The sequence below is a fragment of the Aotus nancymaae genome, unplaced genomic scaffold (assembly GCF_030222135.1).
Source record: "Aotus nancymaae isolate 86718 unplaced genomic scaffold, 86718_ANA_hifiasm-v0.15.2.pri h1tg000062l, whole genome shotgun sequence".
NCBI lineage: Eukaryota > Metazoa > Chordata > Mammalia > Primates > Aotidae > Aotus > Aotus nancymaae.
In genome coordinates this window covers 6,271,450-6,290,505 of record NW_026988476.1, presented here as the reverse complement: position 1 = coordinate 6,290,505, position 19,056 = coordinate 6,271,450, and the positions used below count along the sequence as shown (strand labels likewise).

At 40.1% G+C, this 19,056-nt stretch overlaps 1 pseudogene; it reads left to right on the top strand.

The window, feature by feature from the left end:
• Positions 1-16,179: 16,179 nt before the first annotated feature.
• Positions 16,180-18,562, top strand: LOC105729448 (PRAME family member 17-like; annotated as a pseudogene).
• Positions 18,563-19,056: the final 494 nt, after the last annotated feature.

Below are 19,056 nucleotides of genomic sequence, written 5' to 3'. Positions count from 1 at the left end.
ACAAAATGTCTCAGCCATATGGTAGAAGTACATTCCACATTTTCAGAAACTGCCAAACTGTTTCCCAAGTAGTTGTACCAGTTTACATTCTCATTTTATATATGAGAGTTTTAGTTCTTCCAGAGCCTCATCAGCTCTTGATATGGGTCAGTCTTTATAATTTTTTTTTTTTTTTTTTTTTTTGAGACAGAGTCTCGCTCTGTCGCCAGGCGCCAGGCTGGAGTGCAGTGGCACAATCTCGGCTCACTGCAACCTCTGCCTCCCAGGTTCAAGCAATTCTCCTGCCTCAGCCCCCTGGGTAGCTGGGACTACAGGCACACGCCACCAGGCCCAGCTAATTTTTTTGTATTTTTAGTAGAAACGGGGTTTCACCATGTTGGCCAGGATGGTCTCGATTCTTGACATCGTGATCCGCCCACCTCAGCCTCCCTAAGTGCTGGGATTATAGGCTGAAGCCACCTTGCCTGGCCAGTCTTTATAATTTTAACCATTCCAAAAGGTATAGGGTAACATCTCATTGTGGTTTTCATTTGCATTTCTTAATTACTAATGATATTGAGCATCTTTTCATGTATTTACGTGCCATCTGTATATATATTTTTAGTGATGTCTCTAGTCAGATCTTTTTCCTATTTTTAAATTGGACTGTTTATCCTTTATCAGATGTATGTTTTGCAGGTATTATCCCCCAGCCTGTAGCTTGTCTTCTCATAATCTCACAGTGTTTCTGAAGAGCAGAAGTTTTAAATTTTGATGAAGTCCAATTTACCAGGTTTTTCTTTTGTAGATTGTGCTTTTGTTGTTGTATCTAAGAAATCTTTGCCTAAACCACGGTCATAAAAATTTTCTCATATATTTTCCTAGCAGTTTTATTAATTTTGGGTTTTACACTAGATCTTTAATTCATCTTTATTTATTTTTTTATATATGATACAAGGTGCTGATCAAAATTCATTTTTTGCGTATAGATACCTAATTTTTCCAGAAACAAAAAGACTTTTTTCTCCACTGATTTTTCTCAAAAATCAGTTATCTATGAAAGTATGTGTATGTTTCTGAACTCCATTCTGTTCCTTTGATCTATTTATCCATCTTTATCCAAGGCCATATTGTCTTGATTACCACAGCTTTATAATGAGCCTTGAACAAAGTTCATGGTAACCCATGGCTTTGATTTTTCCCTAAAATTGTTTTAGCTATTCTATATCCTTTGATTTCCATATGAACCTAAAGATTAACTTGTTCATTTTTATAGAAAGATATACTGAGATTTTCATGGCAACTGCATTGAATCAAAAATCAATTTGGGGAGATATGACATTGCAGTGTGACAGGTCCCCCAACACTACAGGCTACTTAAGGGTGTATCTCTGCTGCTTGAACCCTGAAAGCTGGGCAGTGAGCCAAGTCCGTGGTGGCCTGTCAAGGAGCAGGTGTCCCTGAGAACCCAAACATCCTAGAGAGTACCAGAGAACCTACTAAGAAAAACAGTCTCATCACTCAAACACAGTATGCAAGAAGCCAGAAAATTAGCTTAAAGGCATTTTACAGACAAGAGGTGGCACAGATGTCTGGAGCTGTCCTGCTGCTCTCCAAGAGTGCCCTGTTTATAAGTCCTAATAAACTCATCTACTCATCAAGCTGGACTTACCTGAGTCATTTTTTGGTCTCTTGACTCCTTCCCTGTATGGAGAAGATGTTACACTTTCAAATTTTTCTCATAACTATTAGCATCACCAACAGGATCCAAGAGACCAAATGATGAGTCAGGAAGGGGTGTCTGCAGGGGAAATCCCCAGGGTAGTTAACAACATGCATGTCAGGTGGATGAGTACAGGGACACTCAGAAAACACTGGTGGGACTGAGCATGTACTGCAAGAAGTTAAGACATGAAAGTACTCTAAAGATAGCAAACACGCTGTTGTTGCGATAAGGCTGGGTACGGGAAGAAACTCCCGCAGAAGTTTAAAGCCATGCCAGGTTTTCTAGAACTCTAGCTGGTTATGCATTTTGGCCCTTTCTTGTGCACATTTTAAAACTACCAGGCAAATTTAAAAAAAAAAAAAATTCAGAGCTCAAATGACTGACCTGCAACTACAGAGTTCAGTAGAGTCTTCTGATGCTATTTATTTCTCTTTTTTCTTTTCTGCCTGCTTCAAATCTGCTATTATTAAGCCACTGGTATTGAGATAAAACTCACTGTTTATGGTCTTGCCAATTCAAGGCCACTTGGAGGTTTAGTTTTTCTATACAGTTCAGCCAGTTCTAACTAAAATGTAAAACATAAGTAAGTTGGCTTTAAAATTATTGGTAAAATAAAAATAGAAATGTCTTCAGAATTGTCAGCATGCATTTTTGTCTGGGTTTACTGATGAGATGAATTTCATATTTGTTTCTGCAAATATATTCTTCAGCAATATATTTGGCATCGGCTAAAGTATGTTAAGATGTCAGGACTTTACATGAAGGTTATAAGATGATAAAGCCAGCCAAAAATAGAATGATCTTTGTGTAATTTTTTTTTTTTTTTGAGATGGCGTTTCACTCTTGTCACCCAGGCTGGAGTGCAGTGGCGTGACGTTGGTTTATTGCAACCTCAGCCTCCTGGGTTCAAGCCATTCTCCTGCCTCAGCCTCCCAAGTAGCTAGTTGGGATTACAGGCACGTAACACCACACCCAGCTAATTTTTGTATTTTTAGTAGAGACAAGGTTTCACCATGTTGGCCTATTGGTATCAAACTCCTGACCTCAAGCAGTCCACCCGCCTCAGCCTCCCAAAGTGCTGGAATTACAGGCGTGAGCCACTGTGCCCAGCCTGTTTGTGTAATTTTTTTGACAAATAAGACTAATTTAATATTGTGGGTTCAATGAAAACAACTAAATTTTCTGAGTTATCAGCAAAACTTCCCATGTGTTTAAAGTTTCTTACTTAGGTGAACACCTGATATTCGGAGGCTATGAAAATGGTTAAGAGGAAGTAAGTTGGGGCCGGGCGCGGTGGCTCAAGCCTGTAATCCCAGCACTTTGGGAGGCCGAGGCGGGTGGATCACGAGGTCAGGAGATCGAGACCATCCTGGTCAACATGGTGAAACCCCGTCTCTACTAAAAATACAAAAAATTAGCTGGGCACGGTGGCGCGTGCCTGTAATCCCAGCTACTCAGGAGGCTGAGGCAGGAGAATTGCCTGAACCCAGGAGGCGGAGGTTGCGGTGAGCCGAGATCACGCCATTGCACTCCAGCCTGGGTAACAAGAGCGAAACTCCGTCTCAAAAAAAAAAAAAAAAAAAAAAAGAGGAAGTAAGTTGGAATGAAAATTAGCTTTGTCCAATGTCTTGGTTCTTGTGAATAATATAGATAAACTGCTAAAAAATAATAAATTGTTTAAATATAAATGAGGTAAATGCTTGTAGGAAACTTTGTGTGGTTTTAAATCTTAAAATTATTTTAGGTACTCATTAAATGTCTGCGTCATTTCCATCTTAAAAAGGGTTAGGATGTGGGGCATCGGTTACACTTCTGAGTCCATTAATGGGAACTAAAATCTATGATATGAGGGAAGTATTGGCAGACCTCAGTGAGCTGGATAAGAACAACAACAAAGTCCAGAAAGTAATCAAGGAGCAAAAGGAGGATGGGTCAAATGGGTGCCTGCATACCTGCCCCAGCCCAGGTGGGCAGTGAATGTGAACCAATACCACCTGCCAGGAGGACACTCTGAAATCACCCAAACAACTCAGCAATGAAATAAGGTACAGACAGGCCAGCTCAGAGTCCCTATAACAGCCCTGTGTGGCTTATGAAGAAGCCAGATGTCACCTGGAAAATGATGGTGGATTACAAAGTGGTGCCCCCTATACAGGCAGCTGCAGCCAATATTGCTCAACTGCTAGGCTAAGTGGTCCTTAAGCTGAGGAACATTCAAGCTGTGATTAACTCGGCTAACGCCTTTTCCAGTGTTCCTTTAGCAGAAGATTCACAAGACCAGTTTGCTTTCATTTAGGATGCCCAACAATGGACTTTGCAGGTTGCTACCATAGGATATCTGCCTAGCCCCACCATCTGCCACAGTATGATGGCACTGGGCCCGTCTAGACTCTCTTTGCCAGCCCCAAGCTCCGTTTCACTATATTAATAACATGCTAACATCAGAGTCTCTTGCAGATCTGGAGACTGTTTGTATTAGTCTGTTTTCACACTGCTCTAGAGAACTACCTGAGACTGGGTAGTTTATGAAGAAAGGTTTTACTCACAGTTCCACAGGCTTAACAGGAATCATGACTGGGAGGCTTCAGGAAACTAACAATCAGGGCAGAAGGCAAAGGGGAAGCAAGTACCTTCTTCACCAGGCGTCAGGAGTGAGAGACGTTGAGGGGGAAGTGCCGCATACTTTTAAACTATCAGATCTCGTGAGAACTCACTCACTATCATGAGAACAGGATGGGGAAATCCACCCCATGATCCAATCACCTCCCACCAGGTCCCTCTCTCAACATTGGGAATTACAATTCAACACGGGATTTGGGGGGACACAGAGCCAAACCATATCACTGCTCTAAGGGAGAAGAGATGGAAGGCAACCCCAAGAAGAAACAGGGGCCTGGTACAGCCATCAAGTTCCTGAGAGTTACCTGGTTGGGTAAGACACAAAACATACCTAGAACTGTCATTGACAAGATAGCACGGCACCCTGTTCCCCAGCCAGTAAAGCAACTTCAGGTTTTCCTAGGTTTACCGGGTTACTGAAGGATATTCATTTCTCATGTGGCACAAATCTTCCACACATTATACACCCTAATAAAAAATGGTTTAAAAAAAAACAAAGGCCAGGCACGATGGCTCACACCTGTAATCCCAGCACTTTGGGAGGCCGAGGTGAGTGGATCACCTGAGGTCAGGAGTTCGAGACCAGCCTGGCCAACATGGTGAAACCCCATCTCTACCAAAAATACAAAAAATTATCCAGGCATGGTATCAGACACCTGTAATCCCAGCTACTCAGGAGGCTGAAGCAGGAGAATTGCTTGAACCTGGGAGGCAGAGGTTGCACCACTGCACTCCAGCCTGGGCAACAAGAGCAAAACTCTGTCTCAAAAAAAAAAAAGGGAGTGGACACATAGAGCAAGAGACACTTGACAAAACAAAAATATTAGTGAAACAAGCCCAAGCACTAGAGTTCCACTGCCACAGCACCTTTTTATATTAGAAGTCACTAGAGATACCATAGAGCTGAATGGGGTTTGTGGCAAAAGCAACCAACAAGAATAGTACCTGTAGGGTTTTCATCATAATTAAAGAAAGGGGCAGAATCCCACTACAGAGTCCTAGAGCAACAGCTATTGGCTACATATAGGGCATTGCGTCAAGCAGAGGTCATCACCAGAAAACAGATCGTCACAATAAAAACTATCTGCCCCATAAAAGGGTGAATGAAAGGCCTCCTAGCCAAGCCCACCTCTGGGATGGAACAATCACACATCCTCCAGAAAAGGCACGCCTGCCCACCACAGAGGGATGTCCTGTCCACTAGTCCTTAACGTCAGACACTGCAGGAGGTGCTCAGACCCACCCACTGTGAACAAGCAGAAGGAGCTGGCATGGCAGTAGAGCCACCTTCCAGGCCAACTACCATATACGAGGGGACCCTACCAACACCTGCTGGGGCCTGGTACACTGAGGGGTCTAGCAAAGGTATCTGGGCATTAGAACAAAACATAGAATGGTGGTTCCATTTACTTATAACCCAACAGGGGCAGGCCTCATAGAAGAAAAGAATGGCCTGTAAACAATTATGTGCACTATCCCAGGACAGCTGTTTAAGTTCTGGACTAAGAATCTCCCTGAAGCCATACGAACTTTTTTTTTTTTATTTTTTTTTTATTTATTTATTTATTTTGAAGATAGAGTCTCACTCTGTCACCCAGGCTGAAGTACAGTGGTGCAATCTTGGCTCACTACAACCTCAGCCCCCGGCCCGGGTTCAAACAATTCTTCTGCCTCAGCCTTCCAAGTACTGAGATCACAGGCGCAGGCCACCACACCCAGCTAATTCTTTTTGTATTTTCAGTGGAGACGGGGTTTCACCATGTTGATCAGACTGGTCTCAAATTCCTGACCTCAAGTGACCCACCTGCATTGGCCTCCCAAAGTGCTGGGATTACAGGCATGAGCTACCCTACCCAGCCACCATAGAAATTTCAAATGAATTACCCACCACCACACATGGTGTTGCTCTGTATGAACGGTTGGCAGGACCTGTAAAACAGGCCCCACAAACTCTCAGGGTTACTTCTGAGATACTGAGCCATGTTCCTGAAGCAGACAGCTGGGCTGCACTCCTGAGAACATGAGTGGAACTGCCAAGCAGTGAAGGCTACGTGGACATGAAGTTGAGCTGGAAAGTGCCCCCATACTGGGTCGGTTTTATGGCACCAGAGAGTGCCACAAAGACTGTGGGAGGGTAGGTGGCCCCAGCTGTGCTCCTTGATGGAGGCCCAAGAGCATTAGACATCAACATGCAGCAGCACCAATACCTGCTGGAGCAATCACAGTATGGGTAGCATGGGCAAGGCCAGAAACTCATCAATTGGCTATTATGCCTGCTCCTGGGAAAGAAAGCCATGTGTGGTACTGTCAGCCAGGCCTGAAGCATGTTGCTGCCTTCCTATTAGGGCCAATGGCAGAAAATACAATGGTAATAACATTACAAATAATGAATGCACACATGAAGGTCCTTACTAAACATGATTTATGTCCATAGGCTGTTGTTCCTGCTACCCAAGGCAGCTGGTAATGTCTTTCTAAACTGGGCTGAGACTACTGCAGCCGTCAGCACCTAGTCTGATTGTTGGGTATAAGTATACTTCCCCCTATCAAATAAGAATGGTATGTCTTGGGATATTTCTCCCCACATAACTGGAGTGACTGGTTCCACAGCACTGATAATGCAACCCAGGTTCACTGGGGCTTGCATCCACTGGAGGCCTGATTACCGACTCAATGGAGACCCTTATAGGCGCTACCTGTTGCACCTACATCCTTCATGAAGAGAATAACGTCACTGATAGAATTTAGTTGTGGCCCACCCAAAATCTCATCTTGAATTGTAATCTCCATAATCCCTACATGTCAAGGGAAAGCCCAGGTGGAGGTAATTGAATCGTGCTGTTCTCATAATAGTGAGTGAGTTCTCATGAGATCTGAGGGTTTTATAAGTGTTTGGTAGTTTCTCCTGTGTTCATTCTCCCTCCTGCTGCCTTGTGAAGAAGGTGACTTACTTCCCCTTCACCTTCCGCCATGATTGTAAGTTTCCTGAGGCATTCCCAGCCATGCAGACCTGTAAGTCAATTAAGCCTCTTTCCTTTCGAAATTATCCAGCCTTGGGCAGTTCTTTACAGCAGTATGAGAATGGAGTAATACAGTCACGGATGTTTTAAATAATTTTTCAACTCAGATCCACGTTATAACCCATTCAGATTTCTTTGAGTCATTCTTACATTGGTTACATACCTTATCTACTCATTGGAGTCATGTTTTGCTAATAGGCATCATAATTGTAGTTAGTTTCTGCTTTATATGCTATTTTATATAATGTAGATGTGGCCTGTATGCACAGCCATGGTTATACATAATAGGCCTGTAAACTTCTACCCCAATACCCCATTCAGGGACTCTTGTGCAAGATTGGGGAAAGAATGTAAGAGCTGGGGAAGAAAATGGATGGTAGTGTGATGGGTGCCCCACCAGGTTACTTAAGGGTATATGTCCACTGCTTGAACCCTGAAGGCTGGGTGGTGAGCCAAGTCCAAGGTGCCCAGCCAAGGAGCAGGTGTCCCTAAGAACCCAAATATCCCAGAGAGTATCCAAGAACCTACCAAGAAAAACCATCTCATCACTCAAATACAATAGCCAAAAAACCAGAAAATTAGCTTAAAGGCAGTTTAGAGACAGGAAGTGGCACAGATCTCTAGAGCTATCCTGACGCTGTCCAGGAGTGCCCTGTATATAAGTCCTAATAAACTCATCTACCCATCAAGCTGGACTTGTCCAAGGCACTCTTTGGTTTCTTGGCTTCTTCCCTCTTTTGGGGATATGTTACAGTCCCAAGTTTTTCTCATAACAGATATCTTAACAATATAGAGTCTTCTTATCCTATACTTCCCCATTTATTTAGGTCTTTAATTTCTCTTAACAATGTTTTGCAATTCCCAGTATATAATTTTTGCACACATTTTGTCAAATTTATCCCTAAGTATTTCATATTTTAATGCTATATAGATAGAATTATTTATTTCAATTTCTGGCATTCAGAAATATAATTTATTATAAAATGATTATATATAATGTGTGTGTATATATATATTATATATATACATATGACCCTCAAACAGTGCAAGAATTAAGGGTTAAAAATTTATATATAACTTTTTTTCATTTTTTTTTTTTTTTTTTAGAGACAGGGTCTTGCTCTGTGACCCGGGATAGAATGCAATGGTGTGATCATAGCTCACTGTAACCTTCACCTCCTGGCTCAAGCAATCCTCCCACCTCAGCCTCCCAAGTAGCTGGGACTACAGGCATGTGCAACTCTGCCCAGATCATTCTTTTATTTTTTGTAGAGATTGGGGTCTCACTCTTTACCCTGGCTAGTCTCAAACTCTTGGCCTCAAGGAATCATCCTACGTTGACCACCTAACGTACTGATATTATAGGCATAAGCCACCACACCTGGCCTATGTATAACTTTTAACTCCTTCAAAACCTAAGTACTAATAATCTGCTCTTGGCTGGAAACCTTACCTATAATATAAGCAGTCAATTAATACATATTTTATATGTTATATGTATTATGTATTATATACTATATTCTTATAATAAAGTAAGCTAGAAAAAAGAAAATGTTGTTAAGAAAACCATAAGAAAAGAAAGTGTATTTACTATTCGTTAAGTGGAAGTGTATTGTCATAAAAGTCTCCCCCCTCATTGCCTTCACATTGAGTGAACTGAGAAGGAAATGGAAGAGGAATTGGTCTTCCTGTCTCAGGGGTGGCAGAGGAGGAAGAAAATCCACATAGATGTGGACCTGTGCAGTTCAAATTCATGTTGTTCAAGAGTCAACTGCATACTATATAAAATATATAATATAATTATAAGATAGTTGACTATCTTACCTTCTGCAATGGTGGTAAATTCATATTTAATATAATTTTTGTAAAAACCTTCAGATTTTCTACATTGGACACTCATGTCATCTGCTAACAACACAATTTTAGTTCTGCCTTTCTAATGTGGATGTCTTTTTTATTTCTTTCTCTTGCCTGATTGTACTGGCTAGTGCCTCCAATACAATGTTGAATAGAAATAGTGAAAAGAAATATCCTTACCTTGTTCCCAACCTTAGGGAAAGTGCATTGTATCTTTGCCCATCAAACATGATGCTAACTCTATATTTTTCACAGATGCACTTTATCAGGTTAAGGACATTCTCTTCTATTTCTAGCTTGCTGAGAGTTTTTGTTGGTGGTGGTTTCTTTTTTGTTGTTGTTGTTTTTTCTTGAGATGAAATTTCACTTTTGTTGCCCAGGCTGGAATGCAATGGCACAATCTTGGCTCATTGCAACCTCCGCCTCCGGGTTTAAGCAATTCTCTTTTTCTTTTTTTTTTTTTCTTTTTTTCTTTTTTCTAGGTTTCTTTCTTCTTTAATTGTACTTTAGGTTCTGGGGTACATGTGCAGATCATGCAGGATTGTTGCATAGGTACACACATGGCAATGTGGTTTGCTGCCTCCATCCCCCCATCACCTACATCTGGCATTTCTCCCCATGTTATCTCCTAACTCTTGCTGACACTCTTTACCAGGAATGGGTGCTGGGTTTTGTCCAATGCTGTTTATGCATCTAATGAGATGAATATATAATTTTCCTTTTTTAGTTTTTTAATATGCTGATTTGTATTAATTGATTTTCAAATGTTAATCCAATCTTATATCTCTGAAATAAGCTCCACTGTTTCACAGTTTACCCTTTTTTATATATTGTTGATTTGATTTGCTAAAATTTTATTTAGAACTTTTACAGATGCATTTATGAGGGACATGAATCTGTAGTTTTATTCTCTTATAATTATTTAAGTATGGGTATAATACTGGTCTCATAGTTTGAATTGAGAAGTACTGCCTCCTCTTCCATTTTCTGGACATGTAATATAGTAATGGGTATTATTTATTCCTTAAAAATTTGGTAAATTCACCATGAAGCCACCTGGGTCTGGAGTGTCCCTTGTGAAAGGTTTTTAACTATGTTGAATACACATTGAATTTTAAAATAGATATAGTACTATTCGGATTATTTATTTCTCCTGAGTGAGCTTTAGTAATTTACATCTTTCAAGAAATTTGTCCATTTTGTCTAGGTTGTCATATTTACTGGCACAAAGTTGTTCATAATAATCCTCTATTATCCTTTCAATAGCTATAGGACGTATTGTGATTTTCTGTCATGTCTGATTTTGGTAATTTATGTCTTCTTCTCTTTTTTCTTGGTTGCTCTGGCTAGAAGTTTATCAATTTAATTGATCTCTTTAAAGAATCATATTTCTGTTTTGTTGATTTTTCTCTACCTTTTTTTTCTATTTCATTGATTTCTACTCTGCTCTTTGTTATTTTTTTTCTGTTTACTTTACATATCATTTGCTCTCTTTTTCTAGTTTCCTAAGGTGGAAGCTTAGGTCACTTATTTGAGGCCTTGGTTTTTTTCCTAATAGGGTCATTTAGTGCTATAAATTTCCCACTAAGTACTGCTTACTACAGTAGCAGTATTCCACAAGTTTTGATGTGTTGTGTTTTCATTTTAATTCAGTTAAAAATACTTTCTAATTTTTCTTTTGATTTCTTCTTTAACCCATGGGTTCTTTAGAACTTAGAAATGCACTTCTCAGTTTCTAAATATTTGAGAATTTTCTAAAGATATTTTGCTTATTGCTTTCTAATTTAATTCCATTGTGACCAGAGAACGCACATTTTTATGTGTAAATAACTTTAAATTCACAGAGATATGTTTCATGCCCCCAAAATATGGTCTATCTTGTATTGTGTGTATGTGAAAACAAAAACGTGAATTCTGCTGCTGCTGAATGGAGTTTTCTGAAAAGGTCAATTAGATCAAGTTGGTTACTAGTGTTGTTCAAGTATTTTATACCATTGCTGATTTTCTGTCTAGCTGTCCTATCAGTCATGGAAAAAGGTTTTTAAATCTCTGTAATTGTGGATTTGTCTATTCCATACATTTGTGTTTTGTGTATTTTGAGTCTCTGTTATTAGGTGCCCAAATGTCTTGGTTTGTTTTTTGCTCATAATGAATTGACTCCTTTATCATTATAAAATCATCCCTGCTAATGTTGTTTTGAAATCTGCTTTGTTTGCTATTGATAACTATCTAGTTTTTGTTTAATTAATATTAGCAGGGGATATCTTTTTCTATTCTGTTACTTTTTACCTGTTTGTGTCTTTACATTTAGTGTATGTCTCTTGTAAATAGCATATAATTAGGTTTTGCTTTTTTGCAGTCCAATCTGATTATCTGTGCCTTACAATTACAGTATTTAGACCATTTGCATTTAATTTCATCACTGATCTGGTTAGATTTAAATTTATCATATGGCTATTTTTTATATGTTCATTTTTCTTTTCCCTTTTCCCACTCCTTCTGCCTTCTTTGGGGTTCATTGAGTAAAATAAATATGTTCTTGTTGAGTACAGAATTCAAAATTAAAATTTTTTTCACAGTTTGAAAGATGTTTCCTCCCTGTTTTCTCACTTATATTGTTTCAGATGAGAAATCTACTGTTACTGTTATCTTCCTTCATATATAACATGTATGTGGAAGACAAAACAATTATCCGTGCCTGGTTTAGATGATAAGATTTGACACTTTGAGTTAGTGAATAGTTCAAATTTTTGACTTTGCATTGATGCTATAATGGGATGAGACCTCTGGAGATCTGGGGATGGTGTGAATGTATTCTGCATTCAAGACAGATAGGTATATTTAGGGGCCAGAAGACAGACTATGCTAGGCAGAATAATGACCTGTCAAAGATGTGCACATCCTAATTCCTGGAACCTGTGAATATGTTAGGTTACATGGAAAAAGTAACAGACTGCAGATAGAAATAAGGTTGGTAATCAGATTACCTTAAAATACGGAGATTATCCTGGGACCACTGTAATTACAAGAGTCCTTAATAGAAGAGACAGACAAAAGAGAGTCAGGAAAAAGATGTGACTATGGAAGCAAAATCAGAGATGCCTTATTGTTGGTTTTGAAGATGGAGGAAGGGGCTATGCACCAAGGAATGCAGGTGGCTTCTAGAAATTGGAGAAAGCAGGGAAACACTTTCTTCCCTAGAGAGTCCAGAAAGGAATGCAGTCTTGACTCCTTTGAATCACTGCTCACACCTTTATTTCAGCACAGTGAGACCCACGTCCTATATCTGACTTAGAGAATTGTAAGGTAATTAATTTGTGTTTTAAGCCTCTATGTCTGAGATAATTTCTATGGCAGTGATAGAAAATTAATATATATTTTTTCTTCTCTGGCTGCCTTTAAGATTTTCATTTTATCATTGATTTTGATACATAGTGTTTTTACATGCCATACACACATTCCCATCTTTTCCCCAGAAAAAAATGCTAATAGAAAATGCAATTTTAAAATGTTTTGTGCCACTAAAGGAAAAAGCAATAGCTCAGAAAAGAGGTTATTTCACAAAGCAAACATTGAAGATTGCAGATAGACCTTAAAAGGACCCTTCTCATCTCTTAGTTAAGTGTAGTCAATGTCGACATCATCTTTAGAATGATTATACATTATTATCAAAAACCTAAGATGTCATAATAAAGGAAGAAAAAGGTATATATTAAAGCTGTTCTATGGAGGATAAATGTTCACAAATCAGTAATGGAAATGCTTCTATATGTACACTAAAGGACATATGATAGGCTATTTACCTTAATCTGGCTTCATAATTTATATAGAGAAAATGCTTTAATAATGCTATCTATTAATCCAACTAAATTCTATATTCTAGATTCTATCAGGATTATAAAATTTGATTGGGCTTTTAAAGCTCCTTTCTTCTGAGGAACTCAGAGTACTTGTGTTTATAATATGGCTTTAAATGGTCACAGTGGTCCCCAAAATTTTATCAAGGTAATAAATATTTCTAAGTAAAGCCAATTCCCTGCCCCACTCCCAAGTGCTAACATTGGTTGGAATCAGGAAATTTTTTTGTTTTCTAACTAAAGAAATCCTGAGGATATTTTTAAGTAACTAAAGATTAAATGTTAGAAGAGGGCATTCAGCTGTGTAGACACAAAACAACTGAATTTTGGCAAAGCAAGTTCATAATTTTCAGATAATTTGAGGCAAATTGTTTCTATGAAAAAAATTTAACTTTAAAAAATTACATGCCATATGTGTTCATTTTCAAAAATCAGAAAATGAAATTAAGGAAGAAAATATTAACCCATAACCCCACTGTCAAGAATTACCTCCATTAACATGTTGTGTACGTATGTTGAGCTCCATATTTTCTGTTTGTCCCTTTAGTGCTACTCCCAATCCTCTCCACCCTGCTCCGTGCCTTGGGACACTAATTATATGGCTGCATCGAAGAATCACTTTGAGGTCTGACTTCTGGTAGAGTTTAGTCAATGAGGAACACCAGAGAGACAGAAGGGAAGAGAAGGAGAGAGAGGCCAAGACATTCGTTTCCCAGCAACCACACTGTAGAGTTGCTGTGAGAGGGCTACATCCTTTTACGAAAAGTCCCAAGTCCTGTCAAAAGGTCCTCCCACACATAACTCTTCCTGCTTAATTCCTCTAGCTCCTTCAGACAGGCCTAGACATGGTAAGAAGTAAGAACATCCTATCCCCCACACTCTTACAAACTCCAGGTTCTATACTACTCCTTGTTGTTTCTCTATATTCTGCCTATACCTTATAAATAGTCCCTATATTGAACCCTGGTCAAGTTATTCAATTTGAGTACGCCTCCTGTATTCTGCTGCTACCTTCGCTACTACCTCTATCCAGATTTGTTACTGTACACACAAATACATATACACACACACACACACACCTCACATTCATTTTTTAACAAAATACTTGTAAAATATGCCAGTTATTGTATAGCTATATAAAAATCTAAACAAATTAATATATTAGAAATTTAAATTATTTCCTTTTTCTATTCTAAATAATTATGCAATGAATATCTAGGTACTTATACATATACCTTTGCCCTCTTGTCTATATTAGTGCCATAGAATACATTCTTAGCAGCAGTATTTCTGAGACAAAGGACATGTGCATATTTAAGGCTTTGGATATTGCCAGTAGTCTTCCATACAGGTCATAATGATATTCACTTCCCCATGAAGTATACAAGAATGTCCAAATGCCCATCCCTTCACTAACCCTCTGTATTAGTCCATTCTCATGCTGCCAATAAAGATACACCCAAGACTTGGCAATTTATAAAGGAAAGAGGTTTAATTAACTCAGTTCCACAGGGCTGAGGAGGCATCAAGAAATTTACAGTCATGGCGGAAGAGGAAGTAAGCATGTCCTTCTTCACATAGCAGAAGAAGAAGTGCTGAGCAAAAGAGGGAAATGCCCCTTATAAAACCATCAGGTCTTGGCTGGGCACAGTGGCTCATGCCTGTAATCTCAGCACTTTGGGAAGCCCAGTCAAGTGGATCACCTAAGGTCAGCAGTTCAAAACCAGCCTGGCTAACATGGTGAAACCCTGTCTCTACTAAAAAAAAACACACACACACACACACACACACACACACAAATTAGCCAGGCATGGTGGTGCACACCTGTAGTCCCAACTACTAAGGAGGCTGAGAAAGGAGTATCACTTGAACCGGGGAGGTAGAGATTACAGTGAACCAAGATTGCACCACTGCACTCCAGCCTGGGTGACAGAGTGAGACTCTATCTCAAAAAACAAAACAAACAACAAAAAATCAGGTCTCATGAGAACTTACTCTATCACGAGAACAATAGCATGGGAGTAACCACTCCCACGATTCAACTACTCCCACCAGTTCCCTCCCATGACATTTGGGAATTATGGAAACTACAATTCAAGGTAAGATTTGGTTGGGGACATTGCCAAACCATATCACCCTCCACCAAAACATTTTTGCAGAAAGAAAAATTAACCTTGTCAGTTCTATTGTATTCACACCACTTAGCACTGTATGCTAAAGCTCTACCTCAAGTCACCAAGTTGCTAGTTCAAAAACATCGAAAGTCAACTCAATGCCAATTTCAGATATCACAAGATAGAGCTTCCTGACATTTCCTCCTTATCTCAAGAGCCCCCCAATAAGTACAGCCTTTTCACTCATGAAATATAATATGTAAAAATGTTGATTATTTTTAAAGGTGGAAAAACACATACATGTAAGTCCTAAACTAAAAGAAACTAGGGTGAATCTAATTAAATCCCTAGTTTCTTTTGTAACATTTAAAATAAAATTGTCACACAATAACATTTAAGTCAATCCCATACAAATGAATTGAATCCCATGTTGTAGAAAACATTCAAGTAAACTGCTATGGAAGATACAGGGATCAGTGAAATGTGTTCCTCTCCACTAGGGTCTACCATCTAATGCAGAAAATAGACACACAGAGGAGCAATGCTAAAAGATATCCTAAAAACAGTAGAATTGACAAATAAATCTAAAATCTGGCTCTCCTAGTAGGAAAAATGAAAATATATCCTAAATAAACCTCTAGCTAATCAAGAAAAAAGAACACATATACATATAAAGTAATGAATGAAATGCAAGCTATACTCAGAGATATAGCAGGGGTTTTTTCTTTACAAAACACTATCAGCAACTCTGTTAAAACTTTAAATATTCTATAATATATAGAACTTTCTGAAAAAACATGAATCAAACATACCCATTAGATCAAAAACTATGGGAAAAAATGGAAGAGTTATTAAGGCAGAACGGACTACATATTAAAAGCAGAGCCTTGACAAAACCTTGTGAGCAGCCCTAGAAGAGTCCCAGAGCTGTGGTGCCTGGAGTTACTGCCTGGTTCTCCAAGAGGTCCGAGCACACTGCAAAGTGAGTCCAGATCTGATTTATCAGAATGAGCCTCCAGGCCCCACACAGACCCTTGGAGCTGGCAGCACAGAGCCTGCTGAGGGACCCATACTCAGACACCTCCACTCTGGATGAGCTGCCCAGGGAGGTCTTCCCTCTGATGTTCATGGAGGCCCTCAACAGCAGACACTATGAGATTCTAAAGGCCATGGTAAAGACCTGGCCCGTCCCCCGCCTCCCTCTGGAGTCCCTGATAAAGACACCTCATCTGGAGACCTTGCAAGCTGTGCTGAAGAGACTTGATTCACTGCTGGACACGAAGGTTCGCCCCAGGTGGTAGAAACTTCAAGTGCTGGATTTGCGGAATGTTGATGAGAATTTCTGGCCCATATGGTCTGGAGCCAGGGCCCTCCTGCTCCCCAGAGGCCATGAGTAAGAGGCAGACAGTGGAGGACTGTCCAAGGACATGAGAGCATGAGCCCTTGAAGGTGTTCACAGACGTCTGCTTCAAGGAAAGTACGCTGGATGAGTGCCTGAGCTACCTCTGTGGCTGGATTCACTATAAAAGAGGTTTAGTACACCTGTCTTGTAGTAAGGTGCAGAATTACTCAATGCCCACTTCAAATTTCAGAAATTTATTGGAAATGGTATACCCAGACAGTATCCAGGAGTTGGAAGTCCAGAGAAAGTGCTCACTGAATAGAACAGGAAAGTTTGCCCCTTACCTGAGCCAGATGAGCAATCTTCACAAACTCTTGGTAGCCTTCAGTTATGATCATGAGTTATCCATGTGCGCCCAACAGCAGTTCATTACTGACTTGGAAACTCCATTCCTCAGCCTGGGCTGCCCCGAGATGCTTTTTTTTTTTTTTTTTTTGAGACAGAGTCTCGCTCTTGTTACCCAGGCTGGAGTGCAATGGCGCGATCTCGGCTCACCGCAACCTCTGCCTCCTGGGTTCAGGCAATTCTCCTGCCTCAGCCTCCTGAGTAGCTGGGATTACAGGCACGCGCCACCGTGCCCAGCTAATTTTTTTGTATTAATAGAGACGGGGTTTCACAATGTTGACCAGGATGGTCTCGATCTCTCGACCTCGTGATCCACCCGCCTCGGCCTCCCAAAGTGCTGGGATTACAGGCTTGAGCCACCGCGCCCGGCCCCGAGATGCTTTTTATAAGAAAGTTCAATCATATCAAAGAGCAGCTGGACCACCTGCACAGGTTTGTCAAAGATCTGATGGATAAAGATCTGGAAACCCATCATTCTCAGCAAACTGACACAAGAACAGAAAACCAAACACTGCATGTTCTCACTCATAAGTGGATGCTGAGCAATGAGAACACATGGACACAGGGAGGGGGACATCACACACCAGTGCCTGTCAGCAGGTGGGGGTTTGGGGAAGGCATAGCAGGGGGTTGGGGGATGGGGGAGGAATAGCATTAGGAGAAATACCTAATGTAGATGACGGGTTGATGGATGCAGCAAACCACCATGGCACGTGTATACCTATGCAACAAACCTGCACATTCTGCACATGTAGCCCAGAACTTAAAGTATTAAAAAAAAAAATTATAGTTAAAGAAAAAGCAGAACCTTAAATGCCCTTGTCCTATTGCCCTTCCAACCCTGGGTGACACCACTCTTTGCTTCATCCACTCATCCTCTGAGCTCTGCTGGAGAAAAATTAAACATCAAGTAGACAGAATCTGATACGGTTTTACGGTCATCAACCTCAAATGGGCCCTCAGCCCCGAATGACAATTACAGAACTATGTTTTTCTAGTTATGGTACTTTCTTATTCTCCACATCTCTGTGGCATAGATAAAAATCTTCTCTGTTCTTCTCAAACTTTTTGATTCTGCCATCTCCTATCCTGCCAAATCATTCAGCAGGCAAGCTGAGGCAATCAGATTTCTGTTTTCAGAAGAAAAGCAAAAGCCATCAGAACAACTCCCTCAAATTGCTGCCACCAGAACAATAACACAAACCTACCTATATATGAATCTTCTTGTCTTTCTTTCCTGTTTCAGAGGAACAAGTGGCCTACCTCTTATGCCTTCTCAAGTACCTTACTCTGTTAATGTTTATTCTCTTTCCTGTATCTTCAAACTGCCTCTCTATGCGGGTTCCTTCCCATTAGCCTTTCGACATCGCCCCTCCTACAGTCTTCTCCCTTTTCTGCTCCTCTTCTTTCCTTCATCTCTCTTTCATTTCACAACCCACCATATTCTGATTACCAGTCTCAATAACATTTCTCTTGTCAAATTCACGCCTGACCTCCATGTTGTTAACTCAAACTGACATGTTTCAGCTTTTCTCCTGCTTGTCCCTTAGACAGTATGTGGTTCTGTTGATAATACTCTCCTCACTATCCACGTTGGTAACAGGGTTTTTATGTTCTACCTAGCCCGTATCTCTACAGATTGAATTTCCCTTTGTAATACAGTTTGTAATGATATATCGGTGGACTTAGTCAGTACCACAAGGTAAAAAGACCACATCCTGCCAAAGTAAGTCTCCTTCCCAATCTTGTGCCCCAATCCCCCAATTTCCTTACCCAGAGGTCACGTGCCACAAGCACTGTGTAAGTCCAGAGCTGCACAGTAACATCTTTCCCACCATGGAAAGACTGCTTGGTGAAGAGCAAAGTCTGCACAGAAGAAACAGCGCTGAGAGATGGAGAGAGGTAGGTTCCTGATGACATTGCTTGAATATATTGAACTAATTGAAGCCTACTCAATTTCTAATAATGAGGAAGAATAAATTCCCTTGTTTTGTAAAACTGGCTTGAATTGGTTTTTTTTGTAATTTGCAGCTGAAATGGTCCTTCCTAATGCTAAGAAGATAGACTTTAGAGGTTTCTAAGACACAAAACTGACAAGGCTTCATTATCAGCTGGACGTGAAAGTCAAGTTTTCCAG